Below are 9096 nucleotides of genomic sequence, written 5' to 3'. Positions count from 1 at the left end.
ACTGCCTTTATTTCAGAACCCCCTTCTCCTCCCCCATTTCCGAACAAAGGTCTTGGCCCAAAATGTCAGCTTTCCTGCTCCTATGGTGCTGCTTGGCCTGCTGTGTTCATCTAGCTTTACACCTTGTTATCTGACATACTGGTAAATCTCCTCTTCACCCTTTCCAATGCAGGAAATGACATCACCAACCCAAGGAAACCTAAACATATAAATAGAAAGCGGGACATAACACCAGCGCTTCGTTGGAGGCTCACTGATGATGTTACCTAGAATGGTGATGAAATGTCTGAAAACTAACCTTCCAGCTCAGCGAGCAAACTCACATCCAGAACCTCAACCTGAGCTACAAATCTTCTCAAAACTCGCTACCCTTTCCAATGCTTCCACATCCTTCCCATAAATGCGGTGACCAGAACAATACTCCAAGTGTGGCCGCACCAGAGTTTTGTACAGCTGCAACATGACCTCATGGCACCGAAACCTAATCCACATACTAATAAAACCTAACACACTGTATGCCTTTTTAACAACCGTATCAACCTGGGTGGCAACTTTCAGGGATCTGTGTACATGGACACCGAGATCTCTCTGCTCATCCACACTACCAAGAATCTTAACATTAGTTCAGTACTCTGCATTCCTGTTACTCCTTCCAAAGTGAATCAGCTCATACTTATCTGCATTAAACTCCATTTGCCACCTCTCAGCCCAGCTCTGCAGCTTATCTATGTCCCTCTGTAACCTGCAACATCATTCCACACTGTTCACAACTCCACTGACTTTAGTGTCATCAGCAAATTTACTAACCCATTCTTCTATGCCCTCATCCAGGTCATTTATGAAAATGACAAACAGCAGTGACCCCAAAACAGATTCTTGCAGTACACCACTCGTAACTGAACTCCAGGGTGAACATTTCCCATCAATCACCACTCTGTCTTCTTACAGCTAGCCAATTTCTGATCCAAACTGCTAAATCACCCTCAATCCCATGCCTTTGTATTTTCTGCAATAGCCTCCTGTGGGGAGCCTTTTCAAATGCTTTACTGAAATGCATATACACTACATCAACCGCTTTACCCTCATCCACCTGTTTGGTCACCTTCTCAAAGAACTCAATAAGTTTGTGAGGCATGACCTACCCTTCACAAAACTGTGTTGGCTATCCCTAATCAAATTATTCCTCTCCAGATGATTATAAATCCTATCTCTTATAATCCTTTCCAACACTTTACCCACAACCAAAGTAAGGCTCACCGTCTATAATTACCTGGGTTGTCTCTACTCCCCTTCTTGAACATTTGCTATCTTCCAGTCTTTGGCACTATTCCTGCAGACAATGACGACATAAACATTAAAGGCAAAGGCTCTGCAAACTCCTCCCAGCTTCCCAGAGAATCCTAGGATAAATCCCATCTGGCTCGGGGACTCATCTATTTTGACACTTTCCAGAATTGCTAACACGTCCTCCTAATGAATGTCAATCCCATCTAGTCTAACCTCAGTATTCTCATTGACTACATTGTCTTTTTCCTTTGTGAATACTGATGAAAAATCAAAGCACAATTTCCCACTACTGTCCTTGACTGGCCCTAATCTTACTCTACTCATTCTTTTGTTCCTGACAATACCTACAGAAAGTTTTAGGGTTTTCCTTGATCCTACCTGCCAAAGACTTCTCATGTCCCCTCCTGGCTCTTCTTAGCTCTCTCTTTAGGTCCTTCCCAGCTAACTTTTAACTCTCTAGCACCCTGAGCCTTCACACCGCATCTTTACATAAGCCTCCTTCTTTGTTTTGACAAGAGATTCAACTTCTTTAGTAAACCATGGTTGCCTCGCTCAACCACTTCCTCCCTGTCTGGCAGGTATATACTTATCAAGGACATACAGTAGCTATTCCTTGAACAACCTCCACATTTCAATTGTGCCCAGCCCCTGCACTTTCCTTCCCCATCTTATGCATCCTAAGTCTTGCCTAATTGCCTCATAATTGCCTTTCCCCCAGATATAATTCTTGCCCTGTGGGCAATACACCTAAGCCTTTCCATCACTAAAGTAAATGTAACTGAATTGTGGTCACTACCACCAAAGTGCTCACCTACATCCAAATCTAACACCTGGCCTGGTTCATTACTCAGTACCAAATCCGAAGTGGCGTCGCCTCTTGTTGGCCTATCTATGTACTGTGCCACGAAACCCTCCTGCGCACATTGGACAAAAACTGACTCATCTAAAGTACTCGAACTATAGCATTTCCAGTCAATATTTGGAAAACTAAAGTCCCCCACAACTACCCTGTTACTTTTGCTCCTATCCAGAATCATCTTTGCAATCCTTTCCTCTACATCTCTAGAGCTTGTCGGAGGCCTATGGAAAACTCCCAACAGGGTGACCTCTCCCTTCCTATTTCTAGCCTCAGCCCATACTACCTCAGTAGATGAATCCTCATCAAACATCCTTTCTGCCACCGTGATGCTGTCCTTGACTAACAATGCCATATCTCCCCCTCTTTTACCGAAGCATTTAAACCCCAGAGCCTGCAACAACCATTCCTGTCCCTGCTCTATCCATGTCTCCGAAATGGCCACATCGAAGTCCCAGGTACCAACCCATGCTGCAAGTTCACCCAACTCATTCCGGACGCTCCTGGCGTTGAAGTAGACACACTTCAAACCAGCTTCCTGCCTGCCGGTACACTCCTGCGACCTTGAAACCTTATTCATGACCGCACTACTCTCAACCTCCTGTACACTGGAGCTACAATTCAGGTTCCCATCCCCCTGAATATGTTTAAACCCTCCCAAAGAGCTTTAGCATATATTGGTACCCCTCTGATTCAGGTGCAAACCATCCCATTTGTAGAGGTCCCACCTACCCCAGAATGAGCCCCAATTATCCAGGTAACTGAATCCCTCCCTCCTGCACCATCCCTCTAGCCACGTGTTCAACCTCTCTCTCTCTCTCTATTCTTCGCCTCGTTAGCATGTGGCACAGGTAACAAATCAGAGATAACAACTGTTTGTTCTAGCTCTAAGCTTCCACCCTAGCTCCTTGAATTTCTGCCTTACATCCCCATCCCTCTTCCTACCTATGTCATTGGTCCCCACGTGGACCACAACTTGGGTCTGCTCCCCCTCTCCCTTAAGCATTCCGAAAACATGATCCAAGACGTCATGGACCCTGGCACCTGGGAGGCAACACACCAACCGTGAGTCTCTTTCGTTCCCACAGAATCTCCTATGTCCCCCTAACTATGGAGTCCCCAATGACTAATGCTCTCCTCCTCTCCCCCCTTCCCTTCTGAGCAACAGGGACAGACTCTGTGCCAGAGACCTGTACCCCATAGCTTACCTCTGGATCTGACACAAACTTCCCTTCTTGCCGGATCTGAATCCCCGCTCCAGACCAGATACAGCTGCTCTGCCACAGGACCTGACCATACCACACTCTCCCAACCCTCCTCCCAACACTAAAAATTGCACCATATACCTAACCTCCTTACCATCTTGTATCCTATTTATCTGGCACTGTCTCCACTTGTATCCTCCCTACCAACTTGGCATCCTTATCTCCTACTTGCCTTATATACCGACCTTTTCACAGCATCTGTCAAAGCTTTTGCCTGTGATTCTGCAGCAGTTTGGGGTGTGGCCTTCCTGCCTACAACTGTTCTATTGTATGAGGAACCTGTCATAATGGAAGAATGGATCTGCATTTCTGAAGGAGCTCTGATCAGAACTGCATAAGAAACTACTCCCACAAAGGCTGGAAGAACACCCTGAGCCTGTAGGAAATACAGAGAAGGGCAATTCAGTTGACAAATATTACTGGGCAACTGTGCTATTAAAAAGGAGTATGGATATTAACAAGGTTCCAATGGAGAAAAGATTTAAGAGTGTACATAAGCTGAAATTCAGACAGATGTCTAATATAAACTCTCCCAGGGGAAACAAATACAAGGCTTGGAGAAAAAGGTGAATATACAATTATGATTTAATTTCTTCAAATAAGTTTCTTAAATATTCAGAGACAGTTATGCAGAATATCCAGTGCAATGAATTGATGTTTTACATTTAGAAAGAACTTTATTTTGGACAGATGGGACTATTGCACTGGTAGCAGATAAAGTGGGCACATACTCTATGACCTAATGACCAAGTCGAAAGCATAAATGAGCTCAATCATCTGTTTCAAGCCTCTTTTCATAAATTCACTTGCAATATCCTGAATTAGCTTCTCTAGTTTTCATTGGTCTGTTTAAGTACATATCTATCTGGAATTTTCATTTGTAAAAGTGCATGTCTGAGGTATTACACAAATTTACCACCACTTGTGCTCTCCTATTTATTATCCACATACATTAATCAACCTTCAAAGTAGGCATGTTTTAGAAATGAGATTACTTCATTGCTAGAAATGGTAATAGGCTTTTTATGTCAAGTCACCTGATCAGATGGAGAGCAAAAGCACAGTGTCAGAATCAGGAAGACAGATTTCTCCAGTGTGAGATATTTAATACAAGAGAAAGTTTGACTAAGTAGTAACAATGAGTTTATATTTTAACACCTGTAAATCTGGGGCTTTTCTGTGTGCTCATGGGATTAATAGTATTATCCTTTTCTCTTCTGGGTGAAGAATCCAGGAGTAATACCTTAACTTTCATTTCAATTTCAAATGTAATTTGTACTACTGCCTGTGTTGAGTTTCTCACTGGAATGTGATTATTCAATACTTCAAATCTAAGTTTTACATAAATCAGGATTGCTAAATCATCTACATTCCGTTGTCTACTATGTTGTTAGCTATTCCGTTATACAGCACTGAAAACAGAAGAGGAAGGCCAATCCTACAGTTTATTCATAACTCATTGATGTGCATAATGAAGTCTGAAGGCTCAATTTTGTGCATAAGTGTATCAAATTTATCAAAAGAAAATAGGCATTTTTTGCTAGAGCTAACGGAAGTGAAATTATTTATTGAGATTTTCCACAGCACAGTTCATGGTGAGTCTGGATAGTTTTTTAAAAAATAAAACGTATATAATGCTAAATTCATTTTCAAGACACAGTTTAGTAAATTGGAATGCATCCAAGATACTGACGTAATGAGAAAGGGGCCTGGGATAGAGGTCTTAAGTTTCACAATTCTTCAAGGTAGTCCCAAGTGTAGGCCAGAAGGAAAGTTGACTTTGTGAACAGAGGCTTTGTGTATGCATTTTGTGATCATGACAGGTCCTTGGACTTGAGAAGAAATGAAGATAGTGATCTTGGTCTCTCAACGCTAATAGTCTTTCTGAGGTAAGGCATAATCAAGCTGTAGGGGCATGTGAGCACTCAGGAGAGGTTCCTGGAAAGCAAGTCTACGCCCGAAATGGCAGCCTTCCTGCTCCTCTGATGCTGCTTGGCCTGCTGTGTTCATCTAGCTCTACACCTGGTTACCTCTGTGTAACAGAATGTTTACTGCAGTATGCCAAGTGAAAGCAATCTGAAGTATTCAAGGGCAGAAGCTGCCAATACTGGGACACATTCCTTTTCAGTACTCAGTTATTCTTCTATGGCACTTTCTCTATTATAAGGAGTATAGAAGCAAAATTGGGGATGGGAAAGACTACTGGTCATTACCATTTGATAATTACTCAGAGACTCAAATAAATTAAAAACACAAATGACTGGAGAACGTCAACATCTCGACAAAATACAAAATTAAGTTTTGAGTCCAGTGACTCTTCTTCAGAACTCTGGACTTTTGTCACTGGGCTTGAAAAGTTAACACTATTTTCTCTCCACAGATGCTGCCAGACCAGCTGAGTTTTGCCAGCAATTTCTGGTTTTGTTTCATATTTCCAGCACCTGCAGTTCTTTGTTTTAGTTTATGTTCTGGAGGCCTGGGTTTGAATCCCGCCATGACAGATAATGCAATTTGAATTTAATAAAAAGGTTGTAATTTATAATAATGATGATCATTAAATTATTGCTGATTATCTGGTTTATTAATGTCTTGTAGGAAAGGAAATTGGCTGCCATGGCCTGGTATGGCCTACATGTGACTCCAGACTCTCAGCAATGTGGCTGACTTAAAATTAGAGGGGGTAAATTTAAAACGGAAATGAGATGACATTTCTTCAGCTAGAGAGTGGTGGGCTTATGGAATTCATTGCCGCAGAGTGCAGTGGAAGCTGGGACGTTGGATGCCTTCAAGGCAGAGATCGACAGATTCTTGATCTCAAAAGGAATCAAGGGCTACGGGGAGAGTGCAGGGAAGTGGTGTTGAAATGCCCATCAGCCATGATTTAAATGGCGGAGTGGACTGGATGGGCCAAATGGCCTTACTTCCACGCCTATGTCTTATGGTCTTATGGACTCTTAACTACCATATGGGCAGACAGTGATGCCAACATCACTTGAATACTATTATTGAATATTGATTGCATAATAATAAAAAACTGTCAGTTTGTCAGAAACACGTTTTCTAAACTACTCTCTCACGCATTTCCATAAACAAACATTGCCTGAAATATCCATTATTTACAGTTTTCAAAATAAATACAACACAAACAAAATAAATAAATATATCAATACATTAATACTGATGGTTCAGATGAGAGATATTTTATAGAAATGAATAGTTCAGTGATAAATAATGTTTACTTTTTTAACATCAATAAATACACTTCAATCATAGCTAATAAAGTGTGAAGCTGGATGAACACAGCAGGCCAAGCAGCATCTCAGGAGCTCAAAAGCTGATGTTTCGGGCCTAGACTCTTCATCAGAGAGGGGGATGGGGAGAGGGTTCTGGAACAAATAGGGAGAAAGGGGGAGGCGGACCGAAGATGGAGAGAAGATAGGTGGAGAGGAGAGTATAGGTGGGGAGGTAGGGAGGGGATAGGTCAGTCCAGGGAAGACGGACAGGTCAAGGAGGTGGGATGAGGTTAGTAGGTAGGAAATGGAGGTGCGGCTTGGGGTATGAGGAAGGGATGGGTGAGAGGAAGAACAGGTTAGGGAGGCAGAGACAGGCTGGGCTTGTTTTGGGATGCAGTGGGGGGAGGGGACAAACTGGGCTGGTTTTGGGATGCGGTGGGGGAAGGGGAGATTTTGAAGCTGGTGAAGTCCACACTGATACCATTGGGCTGCAGGGTTCCCAAGTGGAATATGAGTTGCTGTTCCTGCAACCTTCGGGTGGCATCATTGTGGCACTGCAGGAGGCCCATGATGGACCTGTCATCTAAAGAATGGGAGGAGGGAGTTGAAATGGTTCACGACTGGGAGGTGCAGTTGTTTATTGCAAACTGAGCGGAGGTGTTCTGCAAAGCGGTCCCCAAGCCTCCGCTTGGTTTCCCCAATGTAGAGGTAGCCACACTGGGTACAATGGATACAGTATACCACATTGGCAGATGTGCAGGTGAACCTCTGCTTAATATGGAAAGTCATCTTGGGGCCTGGGATGGGGGTGAGGGAGGTGGTGTGGGGGCAAGTGTAGCACTTCCTGTGGTTGCAGGGGAAGGTGCCAGGTGTGGTGGGGTTGGAGGGCAGTGTGGAGTGAACAAGGGAGTCATGGAGAGAGTGGTCTCTCCAGAAAGCAGACAAGGGTGGGGACGGAAAAATGTCTTGGGTGGTGGGGTCGGATTGTAGATGGCGGAACTGTCAGAGGATGATGCGTTGTATCCGGAGGTTGGTGGGGTGGTGTGACAGGACGAGGGGGATCCTCTTTGGGTGGTTGTGGCGGGGGCGGCGTGTGAGGGATGTGTTGCGGGAAATGCGGTCAAGGGCGTTCTCGACCACTGCGAGGGGAAAGTTGCGGTCCTTGAAGAACTTGGACATCTGGGATGTGCGGGAGTGGAATGCCTCATCCTGGGGGCAGATGTGGCGGAGGAATTGGGAATAGGGGATGGAATTTTTGCAGGAGGGTGGGTGGGAGGAGGTGTATTCTAGGTAGCTGTGGGAGTTAGTGGGCTTGAAATGGACATCAGTTACAAGCTGGTTGCCTGAGATGGATACTGAGAGGTCCAGGAAGGTGAGGGATGTGTTGGAGATGGCCCAGGTGAACTTGAGGTTGGGATGGAAGGTGTTGGTGAAGTGGATGAACTGTTCGAGCTCCTCTGGGGAGCAAGAGGCGGCACCGATACTTTTTTTGATCAGTTCAGAAGAGAAAATCACAATGGGTAATGAACGAGATTACTCATTTTTTGAATCATATAGTTTAATTTCAATCTCTGTTATTAGAAAGTCATTAGAACATCTCAAATCCTTAAACTTAAAGAAGCTCAATACTGAATCATCCACAGATTGTGCTGGGAAGTTCTGTCCATGCTGAAAAATCCAAGTATGCATTGAAATAAAGTTATTATGTTATATTGGACACAGCTCAAGATGCTGAAGTAAAAACATTAAGGTGTTAAAAAACACAAAAGGCAATTACGTGAAAATGGAATATATAATATACAGGCATAGAGTCATACAGCACAGAAGAGGCTCTAAGTGAGGGATAATTGAGGCAGATGGCGAAATGGGTTTGAAACATTGAGTGTGGGAAGGAATTGGAGATAATGTCTTCTGGACAGGGGCTGCTCCTGATGGGATATAACCCCTAAAAATACCACCGTATTCTTCCCACCATTTAATTGGATAACTGCCCTCGTCGGCCTGCCTGCCCCATATCACTGTGTGGATAGGGTAACAATGAGGTCCATTGAACTTTTAACAAGGTCAATTGGCTCTTAAATATTTATTTACATATGGTAGGCTGTCTGCCACTTTTGGCACTGACACAACCCGATATTATGGGAGGGTGGGCTGGGCACCCACCCTATTTTATTTCCCCTCCCTCTCCACTAAAAAGAACACACCCATTGGGGGTATGAGGTTTAAGGTGACAGGTGAAATATATAAAAGTGACTTAAGGAGAAACTTTTTCATGCAGAGGATGGTGCATGAATGGAATGAGCTGCCAGAGGAAGTGGGGAAGTCTGGTACAATTACAAGATTTAAAAGATATCTGGACGGGTATACGAATAGGAAGGGTTCAGAGGGATGTTGGTCAAATGAGAGCAACTGGGACTAGATTTATCTAAGATATCTGGTCGGCATGCACGAGTTG

The sequence above is a fragment of the Stegostoma tigrinum genome, chromosome 4 (assembly GCF_030684315.1).
Source record: "Stegostoma tigrinum isolate sSteTig4 chromosome 4, sSteTig4.hap1, whole genome shotgun sequence".
NCBI lineage: Eukaryota > Metazoa > Chordata > Chondrichthyes > Orectolobiformes > Stegostomatidae > Stegostoma > Stegostoma tigrinum.
Note: the sequence above shows the minus strand (reverse complement) of the source record.